The sequence below is a fragment of the Bos indicus genome, chromosome 2 (genome assembly GCF_029378745.1).
Source record: "Bos indicus isolate NIAB-ARS_2022 breed Sahiwal x Tharparkar chromosome 2, NIAB-ARS_B.indTharparkar_mat_pri_1.0, whole genome shotgun sequence".
Classification (NCBI taxonomy): domain Eukaryota; kingdom Metazoa; phylum Chordata; class Mammalia; order Artiodactyla; family Bovidae; genus Bos; species Bos indicus.
In genome coordinates, this window is record NC_091761.1 from 60,999,948 (window position 1) to 61,019,212 (window position 19,265).

The window sequence follows — 19,265 nt, forward strand, 5'->3', positions numbered from 1 at the left end:
AAACACAACAACCCAAAACCTGTGGGACACTGTAAAAGCAGTCCTAAGGGGAAAGTTCATAGCAATACAGGCACACCTCAAGAAACAAGAAAAAAGTCAAATAAATAACCTAACTCTACACCTAAAGCAACTAGAAAAGGAAGAAATGAAGAACCCCAGGGTTAGTAAAAGGAAAGAAATCTTAAAAATTAGGGCAGAAATAAATGCAAAAGAAACAAAAGAGACCATAGCAAAAATCAACAAAGCCAAAAGCTGGTTCTTTGAAAGGATAAATAAAATTGACAAACCATTAGCCAGACTCATCAAGAAACAAAGGGAGAAAAATCAAATCAATAAAATTAGAAATGAAAATGGAGAGATCACAACAGACAACACAGAAATACAAAGGATCATAAGAGACTACTATCAACAATTATATGCCAATAAAATGGACAACGTGGAAGAAATGGACAAATTCTTAGAAAAGTACAACTTTCCAAAACTGGACCAGGAAGAAATAGAAAATCTTAACAGACCCATCACAAGCACGGAAATTAAAACTGTAATCAAAAATCTTCCAGCAAACAAAAGCCCAGGTCCAGACGGCTTCAGAGCTGAATTCTACCAAAAATTTAGAGAAGAGTTAACACCTATCCTGCTCAAACTCTTCCAGAAAATTGCAGAGGAAGGTAAACTTCCAAACTCATTCTATGAGGCCACCATCACCCTAATACCAAAACCTGACAAAGATCCCACAAAAAAAAGAAAACTACAGGCTAATATCACTGATGAACATAGATGCAAAAATTCTTAACAAAATTCTAGCAATCAGAATCCAACAACACATTAAAAAGATCATACACCATGACCAAGTGGGCTTTATCCCAGGGATGCAAGGATTCTTCAATATCCACAAATCAATCAATGTAATACACCACATTAACAAATTGAAAAATAAAAACCATATGATTATCTCAATAGATGCAGAGAAAGCCTTTGACAAAATTCAACATTCATTTATGATAAAAACCCTCCAGAAAGCAGGAATAGAAGGAACATACCTCAACATAATAAAAGCTATATATGACAAACCCACAGCAAACATTATCCTCAATGGTGAAAAACTGAAAGCATTCCCTCTAAAGTCAGGAACAAGACAAGGGTGCCCACTTTCACCATTACTATTCAACATAGTTTTGGAAGTTTTGGCCACAGCAATCAGAGCAGAAAAAGAAATAAAAGGAATCCAAATTGGAAAAGAAGTAAAACTCTCACTGTTTGCAGATGACATGATCCTCTACCTAGAAAACCCTAAAGACTCCACCAGAAAATTACTAGAACTAATCAATGATTATAGTAAAGTTGCAGGATATAAAATCAACACACAGAAATCCCTTGCATTCCTATACACTAATAATGAGAAAACAGAAAGAGAAATTAAGGAAACAATTCCATTCACCATTGCAACAGAAAGAATAAAATACTTAGGAATATATCTATCTAGAGAAACTAAAGACCTATACACAGAAAACTATAAAACACTGGTGAAAGAAATCAAAGAGGACACTAACAGATGGAGAAATACACCATGTTCATGGATTGGAAGAATCAATATAGTGAAAATGAATATACTACCCAAAGCAATTTATAGATTCAATGCAATCCCTATCAAGCTACCAACGGTATTCTTCACAGAGCTAGAACAAATAATTTCACAATTTGTATGGAAATACAAAAAAACCTCGAATAGCCAAAGCGACCTTGAGAAAGAAGAATGGAACGGGAGGAATCAACCTACCTGACTTCAGGCTCTACTACAAAGCCACAGTCATCAAGACAGTATGGTACTGGCACAAAGACAGAAATATAGATCAATGGAACAAAATAGAAACCCAGAGATAAATCCACGCACATATGGACACTTTATCTTTGACAAAGGAGGCAAGAATATACAATGGATTAAAGACAGTCTCTTTAACAAGTGGTGCTGGGAAATCTGGTCAACCACTTATAAAAGAATGAAACTAGAACACTGTCTAACACCATACACAAAAATAAACTCAAAATGGATTAAAGATCTAGACGTAAGACCAGAAACTATAAAACTCCTAGAGGAGGACATAGGCAAAACACTTTCTGACATACATCACAGCAGGATCCTCTATGACCCACCTCCCAGAATATTGGAAATAAAAGCAAAAATAAACAAATGGGACCTAATTAAACCTAATTAATTAAAAGCTTCTGCACATCAAAGGAAACTATTAGCAAGGTGAAAAGGCAGCCCTCAGAATGGGAGAAAATAATAGCAAATGAAGCAACTGACAAACAACTAATCTCAAAAATATACACGCAACTCCTACAGCTCAACTCCAGAAAAATAAACGACCCAATCAAAAAATGGGCCAAAGAACTAAATAGACATTTCTCCAAAGAAGACATACAGAGGGCTAACAAACACATGAAAAGATGCTCAACATCACTCATTATCAGAGAAATGCAAATCAAAACCACTATGAGGTACCATTTCACACCAGTCAGAATGGCTGCGATCCAAAAGGCTACAAGCAATAAATGCTGGAGAGGGTGTGGAGAAAAGGGAACCCTCTTACACTGTTGGTGGGAATGCAAACTAGTACAGCCACTATGGAGAACAGTGTGGAGATTCCTTAAAAAACTGGAAATAGAACTGCCTTATGATCCAGCAATCCCACTGCTGGGCATACACACTGAGGAAACCAGAAGGGAAAGAGACACGTGTACCCCAATGTTCATCGCAGCACTGTTTATAATAGCCAGGACATGGAAGCAACCTAGATGTCCATCAGCAGATGAATGGATAAGAAAGCAGTGGTACATATACACAATGGAGTATTACTCAGCCATTAAAAAGAGTACATTTGAATCAGTTCTAATGAGGTGGATGAAACTGGAGCCTATTATACAGAGTGAAGTAAGCCAGAAAGAAAAACACCAATACAGTATACTAATGCATATATATGGAATTTAGAAAGATGCTAACAATAATCCTGTATACGAGACAGCAAAAGAGACACTGATGTATCGAACAGTCTTATGGACTCTGTTGCAGAGGGAGAGGGTGGGAAGATTTGGGAGAATGGCATTGAAACATGTATAATATCATGTATGAAATGAGTTGCCAGTCCAGGTTCGATGCACGATACTGGATGCTTGGGGCTAGTGCACTGGGACAACCCAGAGGGATGGTATGGGGAGGGAGGAGAGAGGAGGGTTCAGGATGGGGAACACATGTGTACCTGTGGTGGATTCATTTTGATATTTGGCAAAACTAATACAATTTGTAAAGTTTAAAAATAAAATAAAATTAAAAAAAAAAAAACTCAAAACTCAAATCTTTTGTTTGTGTTCCTACTAAAACAATGAGTAATCTTAGCCTTCTGTCAGCAAGAATAACGACAGTAACTATTGTTTATTGAGACATACCATATTCCAGGACCATAAGGACAGTGTCTGGAGTCTTCCTAAGAGCTGTGGCATGCTATTCTGGGTTCATGCATGTGCTTCCAGCATCCCTACCTCTGCTGAGAGTGTGCTTCCTCCATTTCATGTGACTCAAGCGAGGCTGCCAATCAAATTGCCAGTACCTCCCCCATGGGGAGAGGGAGGAGTCAGAGGAGGATATGTGACTCAGTTCCAGCCAATCAGGTTCCTCCTTCTGGGAGCCAGCCTTGAGTGGAGACAGGTTGGGGCCAAGGGCAGGTGCTGCCTGTTTTCCCAGAGCTGAATGTGTGAGCCAGCTTTTCCTAAAACTTGGTTTTGTTCTTTTTCCCATTTCATGAGCTACCCAATAGGCTACCTATAGGTCTTTTTCTGGATTACATTAATCAGAGTCAGTTTCATTTATTACAACAAGAAGTTAATGAAGTGTTCATTTTATAGGCACAGGACTGAGTGGAAGTAAATGATTGACCCAAGGTCTCCACAGCCATAAGAAGGCAAAGCAGATGCACAGCCAAGCATGTGTGGCTTCGTGTGATATTGTACCCCTTCCATCCTCCTGGGAGCTCAGAAAACTTAGAGGAGGAAAAGGAAGGGAACTTTTAAAAAATAAATATATATGCTTTGAATGGTATGAAGAGAAATTTAAAAGTTACTATTAACTTCCACACTCTATAGGTTTAAAAAGATTTAAAAGCTCCCAGAGACCTAGACTAATTGTTAAATTTATCCATTTCTATTAAATGTCCCAAGGAACTAACTTGCAAATCTCTTACTAAATTATGTATTACATTACAACACATGGTAGAGTAAAAAAGAGGCAAAGAAATGCAAACAGTGGTTCCAGTCCGGAAAATGCAAAAAAAAAAAAAACATTCTGGCAAAATAACAATCAGGAGCAGAATTCACCACCACTTTGACTGAGTGTCTATTTTATTTGATTAAATTATTGACTTTTTGGATTTCATGGGTCCTAGATTATAAACCTAAAATCATAAAACAGAAGCTTGACTGGCCAAAAATTTCACCAAGCCATCCTTCTGAGCATTAAATCTTCCCACTCTTGTTCTAGAACAGATGGCTTCCCCTGCTTCCTCTTTCTTCTTCTTCTTTCCAACCATACACATGAGACTATCGGGGGGTGGGGGGTGGGGAATCTATATTCTACTCCACCATATGATTTTTGTTTTGCTGTTTACCACAGCACAAAGCCGAGACCAAGCAAGTATTGTGACTAAATAGAAACTAGTGTAGCAAAATTTACTATAAAAACATTCACAGCCCCTATTCACTGAGTTTTGACTATTTCAAACTGACCTTTTTGGAGGATTCCAGGCAGCCTTTTCATGCCTAATATCCCCAATGTAGCCCCCATACAAATGCCCCTCAATGATGAGCCCTTGGCCACGTTACAGGAACGCTGCTTCACTGCACTTCTAGGCCAGTAGGTTTGTTGGAGAACCACTAACCCCACTTCTGGGCATTTAGTCTAAAAACATTACCACCAATGTTTAATGATCAAATATTTAGCTCTAAGGCTATTCATCATAGTATTGCTTACGATAGAAAAAAAAATGGAAACAATGGAAATGTCTCAAAATAAAAGATTAATTCAATATATTATGGCATAATCATTATAAAAATATGGTTAAAGAAGAGTTAAATATTCATGAGAAAAATGTTCATGGAAATGTTCATGAGATTGTTAAATTTAAAAAATCTTACAGAAAAGTATGTCTGGTATGATTCCAATTTTGTAAATATATATTACCTATTTCCTCCTCCCCAAAAGATTGGAAGGATACTCACCAAAATAGAAAGGATGGTTATCTCTTAGAATTACAATTATAAATTATTTTTATTCTATTTTCTTATTGGTCCATATCCCTTAAAGTTTAAAAAGAGAATTTTTTTAAAGCCTACCATTGGGTTGGACTCAGAATGTCTAAGTTGATTATGTTGACTGTTCCCAGGCAGATCTCAGTTAGCTGTTAATATCCCCCAGGACTGAATTTTCTGATCCTTAACTGCACTCTGAGAAGGCCATTCGGATGATGTCAGGTATTGTCATGCACAAAGCTGTGGAGAAAGAGTCCACAGAGAAAAGTCTATAAATTGAAGGGATTTAACAATAAGAGATTAAAAATTGCTATTGGTCTTATTTCTGTTCATCATCGTCTTGATTTGTAATAGAATGATTTCTCCAACTTTTCAGTGTCTCTTAGAGTTTTGTGTTTAGATGACTTCCAAATAATTTAATCTGACAAGCAGATGTTTTTGGTTTAAAAAAAAAAAGTGAGAGGGAAGAAAAAAGTAAAAGAATTGGCATAGGTATAAAACGTAACTGGTCAGAGTTAACAGGTGATTTGTAAAGCTTTGCCAACTCATTTTAAAAATAAGAAAATTAGTCAGATGCAAGTAAAAGGTATTGATTTGAAGACAGTCTCTAGTCTGTCTAGAAGGAGCATTACCACCTTGGTGGCCTAAAGCAGGTCTGACAGAAATGAGGAATTACGTCTCCCTCAGGTTCCAAATCCATTCTCAGCTCTATCACCAGGCATCCTGAAACAAGAGGTTGTTTCAAAAGATGTGAAGAATTACTTTCTTAACATAATTCAAGGTCCACAGATTATTGAAGACACCATCTTGGTTTTGACACAATCTCCCAACGCATCTCATGTATCAATAGAGACTCCCCCTTCTCTCTCTGCCTCTGTCACAAAGACACAAAGGAGCAAAAAGAAGTTGTTACTTCGAGCTGTGACTCCACTCCACAGTCCACTAATGTGGTCAGCCAGGTATTCAAACTCTTAATGCCATTTACCACAACAGCTAACGGCTCTGTGTTACCGTTAGAGTAATTTCAGAATAAGCACTTAATAAAAACACCTTTTATATATCAGGAAGCATGATAGGCATTAAGGAAACGAAGATATAACTACATGCATATTCCTGCCCTCAAGAACCTCATACTCAGAGATCAGAAATGGAGGAAGGAAATCAGAGGCTGAAAGTCTCCATTTAAATATCATTATACCAAAAAAAAAATTATTATGCAAATTTTTTTCTGATTTGAGCAGTGTTTTCTGTGCTATACAGTAGGTCTCTGTTTGCTTCCCATTTTAAATACAGCAGTGTGTATAAGAATTTGAAAAAGAATAGATACATGTATATGTATAACTGAATCACTTTACTGTATACCTGAAACTACCAGAACATTGTTAATGTAGATATTTAATGTATGTTAAGAAGGCTGAGCACCAAAGAATTGATGCTTTCAAACTATAGTATTGGAGAAAACTCTTGAGAGTGCCTTGGACTGCAAAGAGATCAAACCAGTCAATCCTAAAGGAAATCAACCCTGAATATTCATTGGAAAGACTGATGCTGAAGCTGAAGCTCCAATACTTTGGCCACCTGATGCAGAGCTGACTCATTGGAAAAGACCCTGATGCTAGGAAAGATTGAAGGCAGGAGGAGAAGGGGATGACAGAGGATGAGACGGCTGGATGGTATCACCAACTCAAGGTACATGAGTTTGTGCAAGCTCTGGAGAGATGGTGAAGGAGAGGGAAGCCTGGCATGCTGCAGTCCATGGGGTCTGCAAAGATTCGGACACGACTGAGTGACTGAACAACAAAATGTATGTTAATGTGTAGATACTTCAATAGAAAATAAAATTTAAAAATAAAATAAAAATAATTAAAGGATATCTACTGTATGTCACAAAAAGTGCTGTATACTTGATATACGTAACCTGCATTTCTACATGTACATGGGTGACAAGTGAATTTTCTGTAATAGTGATAAGTAAAACTTGCTTCTTCTTGGCACAGTGGAGAACAACAACAGCAACAAAAAGCAAATAGCTATGAAATATCCGCATCTTGACATCTCAATGGAAACTCTGAAATAGTTCTCTTTTTTTTAGGTCACTTTTCATAGACCTAAGATCTTGGATAATTTGGGGATGTTCTTATGTGTTCTGTATATCACGTTTGTTATATAGCCCAAATGGTCTCCTGGCTTCATAGCCCAATTTCAGGATCCCAGGGCACTCAGTCCTCTCTGCCATTGTTCTCTGTGGAAGGGGAAAGGCTGGTTCCACCTCTATTTGCTGCCTTCCAACTACCACCATTACCCTTCTTCCCTATGGGCAGTCTGCCTCCCACAGCAGAGACTGCGGCTGGGTCAGCCTCTCTTGCAGCAGGGTGAGCAAGTGATCCCATTTGGGGCCAGAAGTGTAAGAAAAATTCTGCTGAGAACTCCTGGGAAAAGCATTTTTTCCCTTACAAGAAGAGTCACACAGAAGTAGAACTTTTTTCCCCCACAAGCTTCCCTTCCTTCTGAGGACATAATTGTAGGACAATTTGGAGCTGCAGCAGCCATCTTTAAGCCATGAGGAGAAACATTGTTAATTTACTGTGGATGGGAGGGCAGAAAAAGAGATAGAGCCTGGGAACTTGAACTACTGCATGAACCCTGTATTCACTTACTTCTTGACTTTTTAAGTGAGATGTTAAGTGTCTATTTTTTTCAAAAAACTTTTATTTGCAAGTTCTGCCATTTACAGCTGAAAGCATTCTACCCAAAAAGTTCCACATTCCCCTCAGACCTCAGAGCCTTCCTCCCCTCCTTCAAATGACTTTCCGTTATTCAAAGCATAAATAACTTCACAGTCTTACGAATAACTTTTGAAATACTTCACCAATTTTTGGGCCTCCTGGAAAATAATGAACAAGCATTTCCCCACCTCTCTGAAAGCTTTCTTGTGATTTAAAAAACAAAAAAAAAGTCTTTACCTATTGCTGTGTAACAAACCATCACAAAACTTAATAGCTTAGAATGACAATGAATTACAATTCTCTAGGTCAGTAATTTGAGCTGGGCTCAGCTGGGACAGCTTATGGATATCTACTTTCTAAGATGTCAGCTGGAGTCATTCACTCTGCATTTTCAGTCCATTGTTAACCCTCATTTGACAGGTCAGCTGAAGGCTGGCTGATCCAGGATGGTCTTGCTTACATGTCTGAGATTTGACCTGTCAGTGAGAATGACTCAGTTCTCCTTCATGGCCTCTCAAGCAGGCAGCTCAGCTTCTGCACATGGCCGCTGAATTCCAAGAAGGTAAGACTCAAAGTCCCTGAGGTCTGAGCATGGAAGTCACACATAACTTTCCTGCACTATTGGCTAGAACATGTCAGAAGGCCAGCCCAGCTTCAGGATGTCTGGAAATAGGCTCCACCTCCTGATGAAAGAAACTTTCACTAATTTCTGGCCAAGTTTAATCTATAACCCAAGACACTTGCAGTCCCCATAGTTTAAAATTGTCAGAAATGTAAATACAATTCTCTAACGGCAATAAAAAAAAATGTTAGTTGTATACACTGATCACAGAGCTACATATATGTTAATGTGTTCATGAATACAAATATGTTGACTAAAAAGGAAGGAAAGGAGGAAGGCAGGTATATTAGTTATTTTCCAATTTGAAAGCTAAGACTACAAAACAAAATTAAACAGTCTTAGAAAGAAAATTCGGAGAAGGCAATGGCACCCCACTCCAGTACTCTTGCCTGGAAAACCCCATAGACAGAGGAGCCTGGTAGGCTGCAGTCCATCGGGTCGCTAAGTCAGACACTACTGAGCAACTTCACTTTCACTTTTCACTTTCATGCATTGGAGAAGGCAATGGCAACCCACTCCAGTGTTCTTGCCTGGAGAATCCCAGGGACAGGGGATCCTGGTGGGCTGCAGTCCATGGGGTCACACAGAGTCGGACACGACTGAGGCAACTTAGCAGCAGCAGCAGCAGCAGACAGAAAATTTGCTTATTTTTCCCCAAAATTTGTGTTTCCAGATAAATTAGAATTATTATTCTATTTAACCACAGATTACCTTTGCAAAACTTTGCTACAGCGGTTCTCAAACTGGCTGTTATTAAATCTCGCAGAGAAGCTTCAGCCCCTGGAGATGCTGATGCAATTGGTTGAGGATGGAAAATCATTTATTTGGTGTATGTCCAGCTGTTTCAGTTCTGTCCCAAGTCCACAGAGGATGCACCCTCTCTGAATCTCAGACCTTGGAGCATCAGTTTTCTGACTTTTCTGTTGAATTCAAGGCACAGTTTGGGTTCCAAATTAAAATTACATTCTCTGTGGTCATCTGACCCCAGAATTATTTACTTGGGCCCTGATAAACAATCCTTGTACGATCCTTCTAAATTCTTCCTTTAGAGGTTGTGAAATGGTAGCCCACAAACTAAAAATAACCCAACTTTTATCTGACTTGCATATACACTGGTAACCCAAACAATACATTCTAAAAAGTGGGGGAGGAGTTAGGTGCCCACATTTATTAATCAGGAGGTTTTACCTTAAGACCAGAATGAGGTTTCCCTTGAAAACACTGAAGATCTGATAACACACAGCAGAGCTAATAGCCTCTACTCAGCAGGGGCCCTAATGCTCAGTCCCGGCAGTATTTATACCTGGATGCTTTCACTCATTTACACTACCTGTCTCAATTCTGTAAGCATTTACATTTACATACTTACATAAGTAAGTGTTAGTCGCTCAGTCGTGTCCAACTTTTTGGAACCCCATGGGCTGTAGCCTGCCAGACTCCTCTGTCCTTGTAATTCTTCAGGGAAGAACAGGAGAGTAGATTGCCATGCCCTCCTCCAGGGAAACTTCCCGACCCCGGAATTGAACCTCGGTCACCCGCAATGCCAGCAGATTCTTTACCATCTGAGCCATCAGGGAAGCCCTACATACACCCTTCAGTTCAGTTCAGTCATTCAGTCGTGTCTGACTCTTTGCAACCCTATGAACGGCAGCACGCCAGGCCTCCCTGTCTATCACCAATTCCCGGAGTCCACCCAAACCCATGTCCATTGAGTTGGTGACGCCTCCAACCATCTCATCCTCTGTCGTCCCCTTCTCCTCCTGCCCTCAATCTTTCCCAGTGTCAAGGTCTTTTCCAATGAGTCAGCTCTTCACATCAGGTGGCCAAAGTACTGGAGTTTCAGCTACAACATCAGTCCTTCCAATGAACACCTAGGACTGATCTCCTTTAGGATGGACTGGGTGGATCTTCTTGCAGTCCAAGGGACTCACAAGAGTCTTCTCCAACACCACAGTTCAAAAGCATCAATTCTTCAGTGCTCAGCTTCCATTATAGTCCAACACTCACATCCATTCACGACTGCTGGAAAAACCATAGCCTTGACTAAATGAACCTTTGTTGACAAAGTAATGTCTCTGCTTTTTAATATGCTATCTAGGTTGGACATAACTTTCCTTCCAAGGAGTAAGCATCTTTTAATTTCATGGCTGTAATCACCATCTGCAGTGATTTTTGGAGCCCCCCAAAATAAAGTCAGCCACTGTTTCCCCTGTTTCCCCATCTATTTGCCATGAAGTGATGGGACCGGATGCCATAATCTTAATTTTCTGAATGTTGAGCTTTAAGACAACTTTTTCACTCTCCTCTTTTACTTTCATCAAGAGGCTCTTTAGTTCCTCTTCACTTTCTGCCATAAGGGTGGTTCATCTGCATATCTGAGGTTATTGATACTTCTCCTGGCAATCTTGATTCTAGCTTGTGCTTCCTCCAGCCCAGCATTTCTCATGATGTATTCTGCATATAAGTTAAATAAGCAGGGTGACAATATACAGCTTTGACATACTCCTTTTCCTATTTGGAACCAGTCTGTTGTTCCATGTCCAGTTCTAACTGTTGCTTCCTGACCTGCATACAAGTTTCTCAAGAGGCAGATCAGGTGGTCTGGTATTCCCATCTCTTTCAGAATTTTCCACAGTTTATTGTGGTCCACACAGTCAAAGGCTTTGGCATAGTCAATAAAGCAGAAATAGATGTTTTTCTGGAACTCTCTTGCTTTTTCAATGATCCAACAGATGTTGTCAATTTGATCTCTGGTTCCTCTGTCTGTTCTAAAACCAGCTTGAACATCTGGAAGTTCACAGTTCACATATTGCTGAAGCCTGGCTTGGAGAATTTTGAGCATTACTTTACTAGTGTGTGAGATGAGTGCAATTGTGTGGTAGTTTGAGCATTCTTTGGCATTGCCTTTCTTTGGGATTGAATGAAAACTGACCTTTTCCAGTCCTGTGGCCACTGCTGAGTTTTCCAAATTTGCTGGCATATTGAGTGCAGCACTTTCACAGCATCATCTTTCAGGATTTGAAGTCGCTCAACTGGAATTCCATCACCTCCACTAGCTTTGTTCATAGTGATGCTTCCTAAGGCCCACTTGACTTCACATTCCAGGATGTCTGGCTCTAGCTAAGTGTGAGTGATCACACCATCATGATTATCTGGGTCATGAAGATTTTTTTTATACAGTTCTTCTGTGTATTCTTGCCACCTCTTCTTAATAACTTCTGCTTCATTTAGGTCCATACCATTTCTGTCCCTTATTGAGCCCATCTTTGCTTGAAATGTTCCCTTGGTATCTCTAATTTTCTTGAAGAGGTCTCTAATCTTTCCCATTCTGTTGTTTTTCTCTATTTCTTTGCATTGATCACTGAGGAAGGCTTTCTTATCTCTCCTTGATATTCTTTGGAACTCTGCATCAAATGGGTATATCTTTCCTTTTTTCCTTTGCTTTTCACTTCTCTTCTTTTCACAGATATTTGTAAGGCATCCTCAGACAGCCATTTTGCTTTTTTGCATTTCTTTTTCTTGGGGATGGTCTTGATCACTGCCTCCTGTACAATGTCACGAACCTCCCTCCATAGTTCATCAGGCACTCTGTCTATCAGATTTAGTCCTTTAAATCTATTTCTCACTTCCACTGTATAGTCATAAGGGATTTGATTTAGGTCATACCTGAATGGTCTAGTGGTTTCCCCCACTTTCTTCAATTTCAGTCTGAATTTGGCAATAAGGAGTTCATGACCTGAGCCATAGTCAGCTCCCAGTCCTGCTTTTGCTGACTGTATAGAGCTTCTCCATCTTTGACTGCAAAGAATATAATCAATCTGATTTCAGTGTTGACCATCTGGTGATGTCCATGTGTAGAGTCTTCTCTTGTGTTGTTGGAAGAGGGTGTTTGCTATGACCAGTGCATTTCCTTGGCAGAACTCTATTAGCCTTTGCCCTGCTTCATTCCGTACTCCAAGGCCAAATTTGCGTGTTACTCCAGGTGTTTCTTGACTTTCTACTTTTGCATTCCAGTCTCCTATAATGAAAAGGAGATCATTTTGGGTGTTAGTTCTAGAAAGTCTTGTAGGTCTTCATAGAACCGTTCAACTTCAGGTTCTTCAATGTTACTGGTCTGGGTATCAACTTGGATTACCATGATATTGAACGGTTTGCCTTGGAAATGAACAGAAATCATTCTGTCATTTTTGAGATTGCATCCAAGTACTGCATTTCTGACTCTTTTGTTGACTATGAGGGCTACTCCATTTATTCTAAAGGATTCCTGCCCACAGTAGTAGATATAATGGTCATCTGAGTTAAATTTACCGATTCCAGTCCATCTTAGTTCACTGATTCCTAGAATGTCAATGTTCACTCTTGCCATCTCCTGTTTGATCACTTCCAATTTGCCTTGATTCATGGACCTAACATTCTAGGTTCCTATGCAATATTGCTCTTTACAGCATCGGACCTTGCTTCTATCATCAGTCACATCCACAGTTGGGTATTGTTTTTGCTGTGGCTCCATCCCTTCATTCTTTCTGGAGTTATTTCTCCACTGATCTCCAGTAGCATATTGGACACCTACTAACCTGGGGAGTTCATCTTTCAGTGTCCTATCTTTTTGCCTTTTCATACTGTTCATGGGGTTCTCAAGGCAAGAATACTGAAGTGGTTTGCCATTCCCTTCTCCAGTGGACCACATTCTGCCAGACCTCTCCACTGTGACCCATCCATCTTGGGTGGCCCCACACACATGGCTTAGTTTCACTGAGTTAGACAAGGTTGTGGTCCATGTGATCAGATTGGCTGGTTGTGTGTGATTGTGTTTCAGTCTGTCTGCCCTATGCACCTTAGTCTAGTTCAATACCAGCTATCATTTTATGATGGAAGATTCTGAGTCCTAGAATCTTGGGTAGCATGGGTGGTACTGAGGTTTTACGTTGTACCTGGCAGCACACCTACGTTATTTCTTTCAGTTTTCATTTCAACCCTGGAGGAAGGCTTTACTGTGCATGTTAGTTGCTCAGTCATGTCCAACTCTGCAAACCCATGGACTGTGGCCTGACAAGCTCCTCTCTGTCCCTGGAATTCTCCAGGCAAGAATGCTGGAGTGGGTTGCCATTTCCTTCTCCAGGGGATCTTCCCCACCCAGGGATCGAACCCAGGTCTCCTGCATTGCAGGAGATTCTTTACCATCTGAGCCACCAGGGAAGCCCTGAGGCTTTAATAGGCCCATTTTATAGACGGTGGAACTGAGGCTCAAAGAGATTGAGTAACTTGCCCACAGGCACATATAGCTGTTAAAAGATGGAGCTGATACTCAAACCCAGATTTTTGTGGGTTTAAAACCAGTCTATTTATGCTCCTTCATGACCATACTTGCCCACCATGATGACTGCTTTTTCTTATCTCTAATCTTTTCTCACCTCTTCTGCCCCCTCACCACCCATTTTCCCTCTGCATTAGCACATACCAACATTTCCTGTCTCCTCTCTCACACCTCATATTGTCTGATCCTGTCCAGCAACTTCAGTTCCCTATTAGTCCCAAGGCCCATATTTCCATATCTTATAGTGTATCACAGTCATAAAATGACTTGTTCTGTGGCAGGAAGGAGTCCAATTACCACCCATATAATTGGCAAAAGAGAGTCATTCATCACCATGGTCGTGGTATAGGAGGTCATCAGAGCAATTCCATCTGTTGGACATTTTCCTGTTTGTTTCAGGCACCCTTCATCACACTCCTTTACAGATCCCAGTGGACTCACTGGGACATTTCACAAGGTATCAGATACATACGTTGAGGACTGTTAATAGCAGCCAAGGAGCAGAAATCATTATGTGAGAATAAAATGAACTGCATAAAATGTACTTTTGGAATCATAGACTGGAAAAGGGTGAATTTTTTCCCCTCCAAGTGACCTGTAGCTGAGGCCCAGTGGAGTTACTATCATGTATAGAGGAAATCCTATCAATCTGAAAAATAACGTGAGGGGAGTCCCATTGCCTTGCTACTTGAACCAATCTTCCCACATTGTGTGTTGATTTTCTCTGTGTCATTCAAGAGATGTGTCATTCAAGAGACAATTAGTGGTTTTCCAGGGAGTAAACTTTTCCCTGTCAGGTTGGGAAGGCAAAATATGATGGCCTAATCTTTCCTGTTTAAATCAAATAATTTGGTTTGAGTTTGATTAGACTCTATGCTTTCAGAACAGAACAGGATAGAATAAAATAGATTTCTAGAGGGAGAGTGTCTAGTCCAGAAATCCCATCCTGGTGCTTGCCTCTCGGACCTGACTCTCAGATGTCTGAATTACACAATTACAAGGGTTTTGTAAAAATGAGTCCTGGTTACCAACACTTAAAACTCAAGTGAATTCACTTTTTTAAAGTCATTTTCTGGCCTTTCTTAAAAGAAAAGCTTTAAAATCTGGCAATATTGAGCCAGCACGCCTGTGACAAGAGTTGGCTGGAGCTGTAGAGCAGCTGCCCCCTCGGACACAAGGGAGCCACTCCCAGAAGTTTAACGCAGCCCCCTCCCCAAGCATAATTGTCTCCCCAACTCTCAAGCCAACGGGCAGCTTCTGCTTTACTCATTTATATTTTTGACTTGCAGAAAATTTAGGTAACATGCCCGTGGTCATTCATTCATTCAATTTATTTAACAGGCATTTATTGAGGCACAGACTGTGACAGGTACCAGGGACACAACAGTGAACACAACAGCCTACAGTCCTGGTCCTGCAGGACCGCATCCAGGGAAAGACACAGGCAGTGAACACGACCGGGACGATATACAGTATGACAGACGGTGGTTAAGTGCCCTGGAGAAAAATCAGGAAGACAAAGGGGAGAGGCAGTGATGAAGAGTCACAATTCTAAGTGGGATGATGAAGAAGGCTCCTCTAGCAAGGTGAGTGGCATTTAAGCACAAGCTCAAAAGATGTGAAGGAGGGAGCCATATGCAGTTTTAGAAGGAGAGAATTCCAGGCAAGAAGAGCAGGACTTGGGAAGAACGTAATACACTGGCACCACTACTAGGACTTAAAGCAGGGCCAAGCTGTCCTTCCAATTAGAGATGATGCCACCGCCCATTAACCCTCAGCAGAAGTTCTAGGATATGCTTTTCCAGAACACCTGTCATCTATTTTCTCATGGAAACCCAAAACATCCTAAGTGAAAATACAGATTTATGCCAAAGATAAAATGGGTAGAGATTATTCACTTTACCCAGGGCTTCACAATAGGAGCCTTTTATTCAGGAAACTCCCCTAGCACGTATAAAATGGTTTTTGCATTTAAAATTGTGACTCTCACAATTTTTCAAAAGCCTATTTATTGCACAAAACTAGGAACCCCTATAGAGCAGATGGATTTAGGGTTGAGCCAGCCATACTCCCTTTGCAGCTCCTAGGGTCTCCCCACATCTCCTTATCCAGTGTCCTTTGCCAGCTGCCAGCTAAGGTTAGAAGCATGACCCTCAGTGGGAGCCAGCACCAAGTGACAGGCTGGGCTGGACTCCACAGTCTGAGGCCTCTAATGCCAAAAGCACTGGGTGCTGACCCCCAGCTACTGTCCTAGCTGCTGTTACAGCCACTCTGCCCCCTCCCACTTCACCCTACCTCCAAAGTGGTGAGGTTGTTTCATTGTTGTTGTTGTTGTTTTAAGGTAGAGGTTATTGTTTTTCAGATTCAAACAATACCCCATTTGGAAGATATAGAAAACACAAAAGAGAATGAATAGGTTTTTACAAAACATCCATAATCCCATCATCTAGAGAAAACCATTGGTGTCCAGCCTGGCTGGCTACTCATTATTGAAATTGTAGGCATTTAGACTGATCAGAGGTCAAAGAGTCTGCCTGCAATGCGGGAGACCTGGGTTCCATCCCAGGGTCGGGAAGATCCCCTGGAGAAGGAAATGGCAACCCACTCCAGTATTCTTGCCTGGAGAATCCCATGGATGGAGGAGCCTGGTAGGCTACAGTCCACAGGGTCGCAAAGAGATGGACATGACTGAGTGACTTCACTTCACTTCACTTCACTTCAGATTGATCATCATCTTCTGTGTCTCCATAAGCTTTTCTGCCATGATGCCATTTCCCTCAAGAATGCTAGAAGCAAAGGCTTGGATGTGGATAACCACAAAGGTAGAAAGGATGGAGATCAACATAAATTGGCCGATTCAATTTAAGCTGCAAACATCCGTGTCTAACCAGCTGGGCAGATGCTGAACCTATAGACAGAGTGAGGAGGCTTCCTAGACATGCAGGTGCACCTTCGGAAATGTGACTTCAGGCAGAGGCTGGGAACCACCTTACCCACGAGAGAGATTGCAGGAAAGAGCAGTAACAGCATTGTAAAAGGTAGGAAGAGGACCCAACTCCTCCCTTTCCAGGGTCTGTATGTTCTATGAAAGGTCTGGCTCTGCATGGTGCCCCTCAGGAATCCAGCTCTGTGGTGAGAAGCTGCCTTAGTACCTGGAGCTATAGCTACTGCCAGTGTTGCTGGCACCCCAAAACAGAAATGTGGCAGACAGTGGTGGGAAGGGGTGGATATGACAATTGTAAGACAGAATATATCAGTCAGACCTTGCCATAATAATACTGTATGACAAGTCATCCCAAAATAAAGTAGCTTAAAACAATGATCAGTTATTATTACTTAGGCATCTATTGGTTTAACTAGGAGTCAGCTGACCTAGGCTAGGCTCCACTTGGCTAGGTTTCAAACTGCTAAAAGGTATAATCTCCATGTCTCTCTAATCAACCTTGGAGCAATGGAGTAGCTAGATTATGTCTTCATGCCAATGGCAGACATGTACAAACATAAACTTGATTTGAAGGTACATTTCAAGCTTTGGTTTACATCACATCTGATAACAGTACATTTACCAAAGTAAGTCATGTGACCAAGCCCGGTATCAGTGAAATGAGATATTCTGCTTCTAGGGAGGGACTGAAAACTCACAAAGCAATGGATGAAGAATAGTGCAATCTACCACATAGTTGATAGGCCACCAGCATAGAAATCAAACATCTGCAACAATTCAAATAGGACCACAAGGTGGTAGAGAGCCAGGGAAAAAGTATGGGACCAGTTGAGTAAAATCACCCCAGGATTAGGGGCAGCCAGGACACACCAATGCCTGGACCCCCAGTGCTGCCTGTCCTGACTCTTCTATGCCTTGGCAGCCTACAGGGTCTGCCATTCTGCTGGTTGGTGGAGGCCCTGGAAAATCTCTCAGCCACTTGTTATGTACTGAATGTTTATATTCCCCCCAAATCCATATGTTGCAACCCTACCTCCCAGTGAGATGGTATTAGGAGATGGAGACTTTGGGAGGTCATTGAAATAAGATGAGGTTATGGGGTGAATCCTTGGGAATAGGATTAATGTCTTTGTAAGAGTCACAGAAGAGTTTTCTTCCTCCCTCTGCTGTCTGCCATGTGAGGGTACAACGAGCCATCTGCAACACAGAACAGGGCTCTCACCAGAACCCAATCGTGCTAGCATCCTAATCTCAGACTTCCATCCTAACCTTCAGCCCCATAACTCTGAGAAGTAAATTTCTATTATGTGTAAGTCAGATGCACAGTCTATGGTACTTTGTCATACAGCAGCCCAAACTGACTAAAGTATCAGTCCATGCCCTCAACTTTCTTCTTTATAAACTGCAACAGTTAGAGGACTTCTTCTGAACCCCCACCTCTCTCCTGCCCCCTTTCTTATCTTTATACTCTTTTCTCTGTCTTCCTCTTCATTAATGTTACTTCTTCCATAGTGTACTTATCCAAAGCAGGTAGAACTGCAAGTACCACTAGAAACTGATCAGAGGCAGGTATTTCCAGGTGGGTTGGACTACCTTGGAAAAAGCAGTCTAGCTGTATAGCAAGGCATTCTGACTTTAGAGTCAGACAGAAACATGGCCAAGTCTTAGCCCTACCCTATCAGCGTGATCATTTTAGTATTTCTCAGCTTCAGTATCCTTACCTACAAAATGTGTATAATCACTTTTACTTTGACAATGCTATGAAAATTAACTATGATAATTTGTATAAGATAGGAATTGTCCAGCAAAACCTTGGATGCAAGAAATATTTCATTAAGATAAAAGTAAACCTAACCTTAAATCCCCATCCTGAAAGTTACTAGCAAATTCAATCACAAGCATTGTCAGTGCTCTCTCCTGAATTGTGATGTGTTAGTTTCTCTAAGTTGAGCTCGAGGGGCTGTCACTTGCTCTTTCCTGAAGGCCTACAGGTGGTCAGCTAGTATTTAAAAGAAAGACCACTCTCCAGATGTAGCTACTGCTCATTGACCTGTTATCTACACTGTGATCACCAGAAAACTTGCTGTATAGCATCCTAAATAACAGAATCATTGATACAATGAGTTAGATTGTGACCTTCAAAATATGCTCATGTCTGAAGCATCAGAACCTGTGAAAGCGACTTTATTTGGAAAAATGATCTTTGTTGATATAATTAAGTTAGAGATCTTATCATAAGAAGATAAGGAGATTATCCTAGATTATAAATTAAAGATCTTAAGGAGATTGTCCTAGATTATCCAGATGGACCCTAAATCCAATACCAACTGTCCTTACAGAGGGAGATTATACAGACAGAAG

General features: G+C 40.8%; 1 long non-coding RNA gene across 5 annotated transcripts in view; it reads right to left on the reverse strand.

Annotated features, from left to right (window-relative positions):
• The window catches only part of LOC139176414 (uncharacterized), a 544,804-nt gene that overhangs the window by 179,010 nt on the left and 346,529 nt on the right, over window positions 1-19,265 (reverse strand). For all 5 annotated transcript variants that reach the window (XR_011560878.1, XR_011560877.1, XR_011560876.1 and 2 more), the window contains one exon: window positions 5,383-5,538. This is a non-coding gene — a long non-coding RNA (uncharacterized lncRNA). The remainder of the gene's footprint in view (window positions 1-5,382; window positions 5,539-19,265) is intronic.